This window comes from Pteropus alecto, unplaced genomic scaffold (assembly GCF_000325575.1).
Source record: "Pteropus alecto unplaced genomic scaffold, ASM32557v1 scaffold7, whole genome shotgun sequence".
Taxonomy (NCBI): Eukaryota; Metazoa; Chordata; class Mammalia; order Chiroptera; family Pteropodidae; genus Pteropus; species Pteropus alecto.
The window spans coordinates 19,287,597-19,297,985 of NW_006494614.1; the positions used below are offsets into that span (position 1 = coordinate 19,287,597).

The 10,389-nt window shown below is 35.5% G+C and overlaps 1 protein-coding gene across 2 annotated transcripts in view; it reads left to right on the top strand.

The window, feature by feature from the left end:
- FILIP1 (filamin A interacting protein 1) overlaps window positions 1-10,389 on the top strand; it is a 186,476-nt gene that overhangs the window by 21,931 nt on the left and 154,156 nt on the right. The window lies entirely within an intron of this gene.

The window sequence follows — 10,389 nt, forward strand, 5'->3', positions numbered from 1 at the left end:
TACATAAGATAATTTCTATCTATATCATATGCAGCTTTTGTTTATTATAAATGGAAATGGCTTTCAAGAAAGGCTCCATTATTTTCTTTTAAGTGTAATATAATGAACTCAGTCCTTCCATTTTAATTTTAAAAATCAACTTTCTACTTATTACTTTTCCATTACCAATAAAGGGGTTTCTTTTTCTTAAAATTCCATTGAATATTTAGAGATTTTCATTTGGATTCTGCTTTCATTATTCATTTATTTGACACATTTTTTATGTTATTATATCATACATAAGTACTTTGGGGTTAGCAAAGCAAATTCAGAAATAATCTTTCTGTAGGGATCTTCTATAAAGTTAAGAAAACAACACATGATCTCAAGTTTTGTCAGTTTGAAAGCAGCTAGACCTGACTTCGTATCCAAACTCTAACTGAAAAGTCCTATGCTCTACCATGCCCACAGTCTTCCCCTAAAATATAGACCTCACTTTAAAAAGTAGGAAAATATTGAAATAGCTGATGAGAAAAGAAAGGTAAAAATATGGTTATGAGACTTTGGGATTTGAAATGTGCTGTTTCTTTCGATCTCTATGGGGCTCAAGATGGGTATTTGGAAGTTAAGATTTATGATGTACTTTATATTATGTTTCTGTAACCAATATATGTGTTGTGGAAATAATTTGATGCTTTTAGTTCTTGAAATATTTCTTCTTAAATAAATCCATTCAGTCCATTAACCATAGTTAATGTTTTCCCACTGGTTTGTACATGTCATAGCTAAAGACCAATGTAGACTAATGGGGAAGTAGAAAGAAAAATTAGTACATTCATGAATTATTCTCTGTTCTCACTTTAGACAAGTTAATTTTCCTTAAATTATCAGGTTCTGTTTTAATCATAGGCCATTTGTGGTTATCAAGAAATAAATGTTTATATGTTTGGTCTTCACGGTTTTTACATTTCAATTTGTCCTTTAACACCCTATTACAAAACAGTCAATGTGGGAATCAAAATTCTAAAACATGGATAATTCTTTCTTAAGTTATAAAAATTTTCTCCCAATGAATATTGAACTAAGAGTTGATAAAGACTACTCTGTTAAATTAATATTCAAATGCTATAATTGCATTAAGAGGATGACTCTTGTTTTCAGAGTAATAATATTAGTAATTAAAGAGCACATATGTCATAGCATCCTGGGTGGGTAATTCAAACTTCATCCTAAAATAGCCACACACACAAAAAGCCCCACCCAAGATTACTTTTTTTTTTTTAACCTTTCATTTTTTAGGACCAGATAGTAAAGGATATGGTGTAACCTATAGTTTCTTTGGATTCTCTAGTACTATGAATGAAGAATAGAAATTGCTTAAATAAAGAAATAAATAGCCTAGATTTATAAACTCTGTTATTTCATTGATTTCACCAATTTAAAGCAACTTTGCTGACAGTACTTTATTGTAACTTCATCACTTGTCTTTCACATATATGACATATATTTATGAATTAAAAAGAATTTAAAATTACCTTAGAAATTGATTCTTTTTATTACAAAATTAAAACTTAATAGATCAAACTGAAGTACCCTTTGATTATTCCCCTCTCCAATGCCTCCTATCTCAGTCCTTTCTCATAAATAGTCACTATTAACAATATAATGTATATGCTTACAGACTTTTCTCCATGGGGTAGAAAAGATATCTATGTGTGTATATATTTTAGCACAAATGATGTCTATGTTATTTCACTTAAAGATCTGGCTTAGGCACTTTTTCATGTCAATACATATAAGTCCACTTCATTTTAGAAAAGTGCAATGTAGTCTTCCATAGAAAGGGTACACAATTTTTTTTTAGCCATTCCTGTTTTTTAAAGTTAGGTTGATTTGAATTTTTTACTGTTACAAATAACATTGAAATGAAAATCCTTGTCCTTGCTCCTTTGACATATGGTATAAGTGTCTCTCTTGGGTGGATATGAACAGTAGAGCTTTGGGTGATGGTTTATGCAAAATGACCTGTTTAGTGGCTGAACTTGTACCTATATTCCCTCCAGCTGTGTATAAGTATACTCACTGATTTTGATTTCTTCTGTTAAAGTGAGGTTGAAAACAAGTTTATATAAATCTTGACCATTTTTAGTATTTCTTCTGTGAATTACCAATTTATATCCTTGGCCCATTTTTCAATTACATTATTTTCCTTCTTTTATTTAAATGAACTGTTAATTCTTATCCTTTGTTGTTTATGTTGCTTGTCCTATAACTTTTCATTTATTTATTTAATTTTTAATTTAAAAAATTTAAAATTGCAGCTGGCATACAATATTATACTACTTTCAGGTATACAACATAGTGATTAGACATTTATATAATTTATGAAAGGATCACCCCAATAATTCTAGTACCTATCTGACATCATGCATAGTTATTATAATATTATTGACTATGCTATACTTTATATCCCCATGACTATTTTGTAACTACCAATTTGTACTCCTTAATCTCTTCCCTTTTTTTTCACCCACACCCACAATAACCTCCCATCTGGCAACCCTCAAAATGTTCTCTGTATCTATGAGTTTGTTTCTGTTTTGTTTGTTTGTTTATTTTGTTCTTTAGATTCCACATGTAAGTGAAATAATATGGCATTTGTCTTTCTCTATCTGACTTACTCTACTTAGCACAATACCCTCTAGGTCTACTCATGTCGCATATGCAAGCTTTAATTCTTTAAAAAAAATTTTATGGCCGAGTAATATTTCATTGTATATAGGCACCATTTCTTCTTTATCCATTTCTCCATTAATGGACACCCAGGTCTCCCCCATATCTGGGCTATGGTAAACACTGCTACAATGAGCATATGGATGCACATGTCCCTTCAAAATAGTATTTTGGGTTTCTTCAGATAAATACTCAGAAGTGATTTTACTGAGTCCTTCTTTTTCTCTTGTTATAGCCTTTGGTTTAAAGTCTATTTTGTCTGGTATAAGTATTGCTACCTCAGCTTTTCTTTTTTTTTTTCATTTCCATTTTTATAAAATATATTTTTTCATCCCTTTATTTTCAGTCTGTGTTTTTTTTTTTTTATCTAAAGTGAGTCTCTTGTAGGCAGCATATGTAAGGATCTTGTTTTTTTAGCCATTTGGCCACCCTATGTCTTTTGATTGGAACATTTAATCCATTTACATTTAAAATAATTGTCGATAGATAAATACTGATTGTCATTCTATTATTTATATTATTGATCTCTTCTTCTCCTTCTCCTTCTCTTTCTCCTTCTCTTTCTTCTTCTTGATGAAGTCTCTCTAACATTCTTATAATACTGTTTGGTGTTGATGAACTCCTTTAGCTTTTTCTTGTCTGGAAAGCTCTTTATCTATCCTTAGATTCTAAATGATAGCCTTGCTGGGTAATCTTGGTTGTAGGTCCTTGTTTTTCATTACTTTGAATATTCCGTTCCAATCCCTTCTGTCCTGTAAGTTTCTGTTGAGAAATCAGCTGACAGTTTTATGGGAGCTCTTTTGTTAAGTACCAATTGCTTTTCTCTTTATGCCTTTAAGATTCCCTCTTTGTCTTTAATGTTGAAATGTCTTGCGGTGGGCTTCTTTGGGTTCATCTTGTTTGGGACTCTCTGCTTTTCCTGGACTTGTATGTCTAGTTCCTTCCCAGGTAAGGGAAGTTTTCCATCATTATTTCCTCAAATGGGTTCTCAATCCCTTGCTCACTCTATTCTCCTTCTGCTATGCCTATGATGCGAATACTGGTACACTTGATGTTGTTCCAGAGGCCCCTTAAACTATCCTCATTTTTTTGAATTTCTTTTTTTGTTGCTGTTCTGATTGGGTGTTTTCTGCTACCTTATTTTCTAAATAGCTGATTTGATCCTCTGCTTCATGTAATCTAGTATTGATTCCCTCTAGTATATTCTTCATTTCAGTTATTATATAATTTATTACTGACTTTTTTTTTATGTCTTCTATCTCCAGTTTTGTATTTTCTATCTCTTTGTTAAAATTCTCACTGAGTTCATCTACTCTTCCCCTAAGTTCAATGAGCATCCTTATAACCAGTGTTTCAAACTGCATCTGATAGATTGTCTTCATTTTGTTTAGTTCTTTTTCTGGAGCTTATTCTAGCCTTTCATCGGGACATGTTTCTTTGTCTCCCCATTTTGGATGTCTCCGTTTGTTTGTAAGGCTGCTATGTCTATCAGTCTTCGTAGAGAGGCCTTATGTGATAGGTGTTTTGTGGGGCCCAGTGGTGCAGTCTTCCTTGGTCACCTGAGCCAGGTGCTCCAACTATGTTCCTTGTGTGTGTTGTGTGTGCCTTTATGTTGTTGAGCTTTGGTTGCTGTTTGCATGTCAGTGGGAGGGATTGACCCTTGGGCTGATTGGTCATGAGGACTAGCCAGAGACTACAGTGGAAAAGTTGTTGTGCAGGGGCTGATCCTATGGAAGAGGATTCACTTTAGCAGGGCTCTGGTGCCTTCTTAGTTTGCCCCTTGGGTGTATTGTCCTCAGATGCAGCCCTGGGTGGTGCTCTGGCTTAGTCGAAGCTGGCCACTGGGCATGCAAGCCCTAGGTCCTCCTGTGAAGGGCTCTGCCACGGGCTAAGTTCAAACGCAGCCTTTGCCCTACCCCAGTCTACCTGGCATAAGCTGCCAAGCACTTTGCAAATGGCTGCTACCCATTCTAGGCTTGAAGATGCCTTGAGAGGCCAAGGTGTGAATTGAGGCTGGCTACCACTAGTGCTGGGCTTGGGACTGCTCAGCAAGAGATATGAGACACTCTAAGGACAGATGGTGCTTGTTTGGGGTTTATGAACCTTTGAGAGAATTTAGGAAAGTTTGCAGCATGAGCCAAGATGAACCGTTTCTATGGAAAAACCACTGGAAGCTGCTTGGATGGACCTGCAAGTTGTGTAGGGAGGGATCTCAGGGAATCACCAGGGTGGGGCAACCAGTGTTATCCAGGTTGATGGAGACTCAGCTATGGCAACTGCCTGTGTCTGCATGCTGGGAGTGGGGAGGGCTTAACAAAGAAACAATGGATTGTACCAACACTTCTGTCTGGGAGAGAGCTGCCTCTCCAGCCCTCATCCTGAATCTAGACAATTCAGTTTCTCCCCAAATGTCCCAGTGCATTTCAAGCTGCTGCCCCAGTGATGGAGCTCAGAGCAAGGGAGTTTGTCAGCCATTAAGTCCATTTGTGGGTCCTTTAAGAGGAATATTTGGAACTCTCGCAGCACTCTGTTTCACCTAGCCAGAAACTCCACTGGTTTTCACAGCCAGAGTTGTGAGGACTTTAAAATTTTTTTTTTAATTTAACAATTAGAATTGATATTCAATATTATTTTATATTAGTTTCAGGTGTATAGTATATATAGTATAGTAGTTTGAATTTAGTGTGGGGACTTCTCTTCCCAGCACTGGAACCCTGGGCTGGGGAACTCAGTGAGGTTCCAGGGCGACTTCTGCAGCTGAGGTATTTCTCCCTATTCTCAACGGCCACACACAGGTGTGGGACCAGCCTGTTCTGCGTCTGTGCCCCTCCTACCAGTCTCGAAGTGGCCTCCTCTGTGTGTCCCCAGTTGTGGGGCTTCTATTCAGCTAGACTTCAGGCGACTCCCAGTGTGGCTGCTCTGTAGTGTAGTTGTAACTTTGGTGTGGTCCGTGACAGGAGGTGAGCACAGCATTTACCTGCTCTGCCATCTTGACCAGAAGCCTGATGTAGTCCCACTTAACTGAAATTTGCTTTTGTTGCTTGTACTTTTGGGGTCATCTCTCCCCAAATTGCTGCCAAGACCAATGTCAGGGAGCCTTTTCCTTGTGTCTCCACACCTCTAACCAGTCTCAAGGTAGCTTCTTCTTTATGTCTTTAGTTGTAGAACTTCAGCTAGACCTCAGGTAATTCTCAATGATGGTTTTGCTGTAGTTTAGTTGTAATTTTGATGTGGTCATGAGGGGAGGGAAGCATAGTATTTACCTCTGCCATATTGACCTGAAGCTGCCTTTGACACATATTTAGATAGCTTAGTAGCTTCTCATTTTACATTATGTTTGTTTAAAATATGAACTTCTTAAAAATCATATGATATCATTTATATGTGAGATATAAACCTAAAAGTAACAAATGAACAGGACAAAAAGAGATTCATGGACATGGACAATGGACTAGTGGTTACCAGAGGGTAGCGGGGAGTGGGGAGGAGGAAGTTGGATGAGGGAAAAAAATTAAATCATTTCTTCAATTAAAAAACTTAGTTAAAAAAATACTCGAAAGTGGAATTGCTGGGTCAAAAAACTAACTAAATAAATAAAATATGAATTTCTTTTTTATAAAGAATGGGGAACAGTTGCTGACAAATTTCTGTGGGCCTGGTAATTTTATGGGGACTGTATATTTAAATACTATTTAAAATTTTTTTCTGCTTTTGTTGGATTGATTTAATTTTCTTCTACTTTTTTTCTCTAAAGGTGTAGAAATTATGAATTGTATTTGTGTTTTTCTAGCAATTGCTTTTTAATTTTAACATATGCAACTAGATATATATTTTTATTAATATCCAATTAGTGTCTCTCTACAGTCATCGAACAAAAGAAAATCTCTATGCTTTAATTTTACTTGAAGCATGCCCTTTCATTACCATTTCCTCCCATGTTAACATTATTTGGCCTTTTAGTACTACATTGTTATTTTAAAAATTATCATATTTTGCTTTAAAAAACACTTAACTAGGATTGATGATGTAATTTAATGCATTTCTTTGTTCATCATCGCTTCTCAGAGCTTCTTTATTATTATATTTATTTTTATTTTGAATGATATAATTATTTTAAAGAGTTATTGTAGATGGCAAACTTACTGGTTCCTTCATGTTTCAGCGTCATACTTTAATGATAGTTTAGCTGGGTATAAAATTACAGTTTTAATATTTTTTTCTTTCTCCTTTTGTTTCATTCACATATTGTAAAGAGATTCTCTGTAGATCTTTTTTTTTTTTTCTTTAAGATTTTAGGATTTGTTTCCTTTATCTTCATCTTCTGAAATGATTATATAATGTCTAGGAGTGGGTTTAAAAATTTTATCTTACTCAACACTTGGTTAGTCCTTAAATCACAGCTAATCTATGTATTATCTTCTTTTATTATCCTTAATAACTCTTTTAGTAACTCCAATTACATGGGTGATCGAATGGTTAGGTCTGTTTTACATGATTCCTAACTTTTATTTTATATTTTATATCTCTTCATCATTTTTTATTGCATTCTGGAAAAAGTTCAGCTCAATATTCCAATTTAGCAATTTGTTCTTTGATTATGTCCATTCTGTTATTTAACCCACTTATTGAGTATTTGATTTCAATAATCAAAATTTTAATAGTTGTATGCTTCAGAACCTCAGGATAGGGTTTAAAAATAAGTTTAACAGACCATTTTTCAGGACTGCCTTTTATAGTTGTGTATGTTGTTTACTGTATGAAGGCACTAGCAAGGAGGTAGGTGAAAACCGATCATTTTCTATGGCTTTAATTTCCTCTCAAGTATCTCTATGGATATGTATTATACTTATTCTACAGTTTCATTCTTGCTTCTTTATTAATTTTGATTCTTAGATGTCAGTTCCTCATTTTTTAAAAAACAAAGAACTCTTTTTTTTCTTTTTATTGGTACTGGCTTTCTTCCAATGAGTAGTGATTCCTGAGTGTTTTCTCTTGTAGCTGAGATTCCTTGTTAGGTTGTTTTTTGTTTGTTTTATGTGTTCTTAGAGCTTCTTAGAGACAGGACTGGTTTGACTGTGGAAGCTTGTATTTCAGTCTGATTTCAAGAGCATGTAGAAGAGAAGGGGCTGCCACTGGGCAGGTTGCCTCAGGGGCTAACTTCTGTGGCTGAAGGGATGTCTCACTTCTCTTGAGTAGTTCCAGCCACCCATGGCATCCAGGATGCTGCTTTGTTTTTTTGACCTAAGTTCTCCTACCCACTGCTTCCAGCTGGAGGCATCAAATCCTGTTTCTGTTCTTTGACTCAAAATGTGGCCTATGTTGGTAGAGGGAATGTTGGTAGGGGTGCAGACTTCAGCTTTCTTGGCTGTTCTTGCTGTTGTCCTCTAACAATCACACTGTCTGTCATCCCCAGCTTTCCTCTTATCCTTGGTATCCATTCCTAACATTTTTGGCAGCACTCTCCTGTACTTCTTTTGAGCTGTGGTTTTAAATCTTCATTCTAATCCCATCTGCTTTTTGTCTTACAGTGTTTTCTCAAAGTTTACGGTCCTTCAAAGGTTGATATCATTTTCCAGTTATATGGATTTTAAAAATTCTCTGTAAATTTTAAGTGTTTGCAGTGGGAAGAGGAGACTAAAATCTATTCCCACTCTACCGCCTTGAAATGGAAATCTGTGTATGTATGCTTCAGAACCTCAGGAGAGAGTTTAAAAATAAGTTTAACAGACCAGTTTTCAGGACTGCCATTTATGGTTGTGTATGTTGTTTACTGTATGAAGGCACTGGCAAGAAGATAGGTGAGAACTGAAATTAAGCTCACTGTTTTTCACTACACTGTGTATCCTGGCAAAGGAAAGCTGTTGGTGGGTAGGAGATGTCCTTTCTCCCAATTTACATAATGACATCCTATGGGTCAGCAGTGGCTCTGGTCATTTGAGCTTTAAATTACATTATGTATGGTGATGTTTCCATGGGTGTATACTTATGTCAACACCCATCAAATTATTCACTTGAAATATAACCAGTTTATTGTACATTAATTATACCTCAATAAAGCTGCAAAATAAAGTTAAAAAAGTAAAAGAAATTACATTATGCAAGTAGCAAAGTAGGAAAATATTCTATTGGATTTAAAGGATAAATTATGAAGCTTTGTATTTTATAAATTTGTTGATATAATATATAAAAGCTCTACTTTAGCTGACAAAAATTGTGAAAGAATGATGGTTAACAGAAAAGATGGTTAACAGAAAAGATGGTTAACAAGAGATAGTAACTGGATGTTAATAATCTTTTATGAGAAAAAAAAAAAAGTAGTGTAGTTAACAACCCGCCTTGGGTATCTCAGGGAAAGTCCTAGGTAAAGGACTTTCTGTACTGTCCAGAATAGTACCCACTAGCCACATGTGGCTATTCAAATTGAAATTAATTAATATAAAATAAAATTAAAATTCAGTACTTCAATTATACTAGTTGTATCTCAAGTGCTCAATACTCCATACTAGTGGCTACTGTACCAGACAGCACAGTTATAGACCATTTCTATCATTACAGAAAGGAGATGAACTAGATAATCTCTTAATTTAGGTTTTTTACATCCCAATAGTTTTAAATCTGTAGATTACTAGTACATCAAATATGAGCCTAGATTCTAATTGTCAGATTGCCTAATGGGAAATGGAGTATGGAAATGAGTACAGAGGAGATATTCAGTAATTGATAAAATTATTGGTGAATGGATATATGAGCGGTTACATGTAGAAAGAGTAGCAGTGAATTCCCACTGTATTCATTCATCCACTCATTAATTCAACAGGATTTATGAAGTGCCTACCATGTGCTCAGTACTGCTTTAGGTGCTTGGGATATGTGAGTAAACTGAACAGACAAAGATCTTTTCCCTTGTAGAACTTATGTGCCAGAGGTGGGGGATATTATAAATAATAAGCATAATAAATAAGTCAGTCATATCTCAAATTTAGGGCAATAAGTGTTATGAAAAAATATAAAGCGGAATAAGATCAATCAGGAGTACTGGGTGTAGGTAGAGAAATGAGGATTATAATTTTAAATAGGGTGGTCAGGATATGCCTTACTAGGGTGATATTTGGTAAAGACTTGAAAGAGGTGGGGTATAAACAATGTGAATATCAGGGCAAAAAACAGTCTAGGCAGAGAAAACAGCCTGGGCACAGGCCTAACTCCAGGGCATGAGTGTCATGTTTGAAAAATAGAAAGATGTGTGACTGGAGCAGTGATCAAAGAGGGTAGTTGGAGAAGAGGTCTGAGAAGCAACAGACTGACATATCAAGGAGGGTCTTGTAGGTCATTTTGACTTTTACTTTGAGAGAGTATGAAGCAGAGAGGATTCATGATCTGACTGAAGTTTTAAAAAGGCTCGGTCTAGCTTCTGTGTTAAGAAGACAGTAATAGGACAAGGACAGAAGGAAGAAGAGCAGTGGAAGCTGTTGCAATATCCAGGTGGAAGACAATGGTGGCTAGGTCTAGGGTGGTTGCAATGGTCATGGTGGGAGATGGTCAGATCCTGGTATTTTATAAGTACAACCATAAAATTTCTGGATAGATTTGATGTGGATGTTGGAGAAAGAGAGTAGTCAGGTATGCCTCCAAAGTTTTCAGATTAGCAACAAGAAGGATGGAGTCACCTTAAAGGAA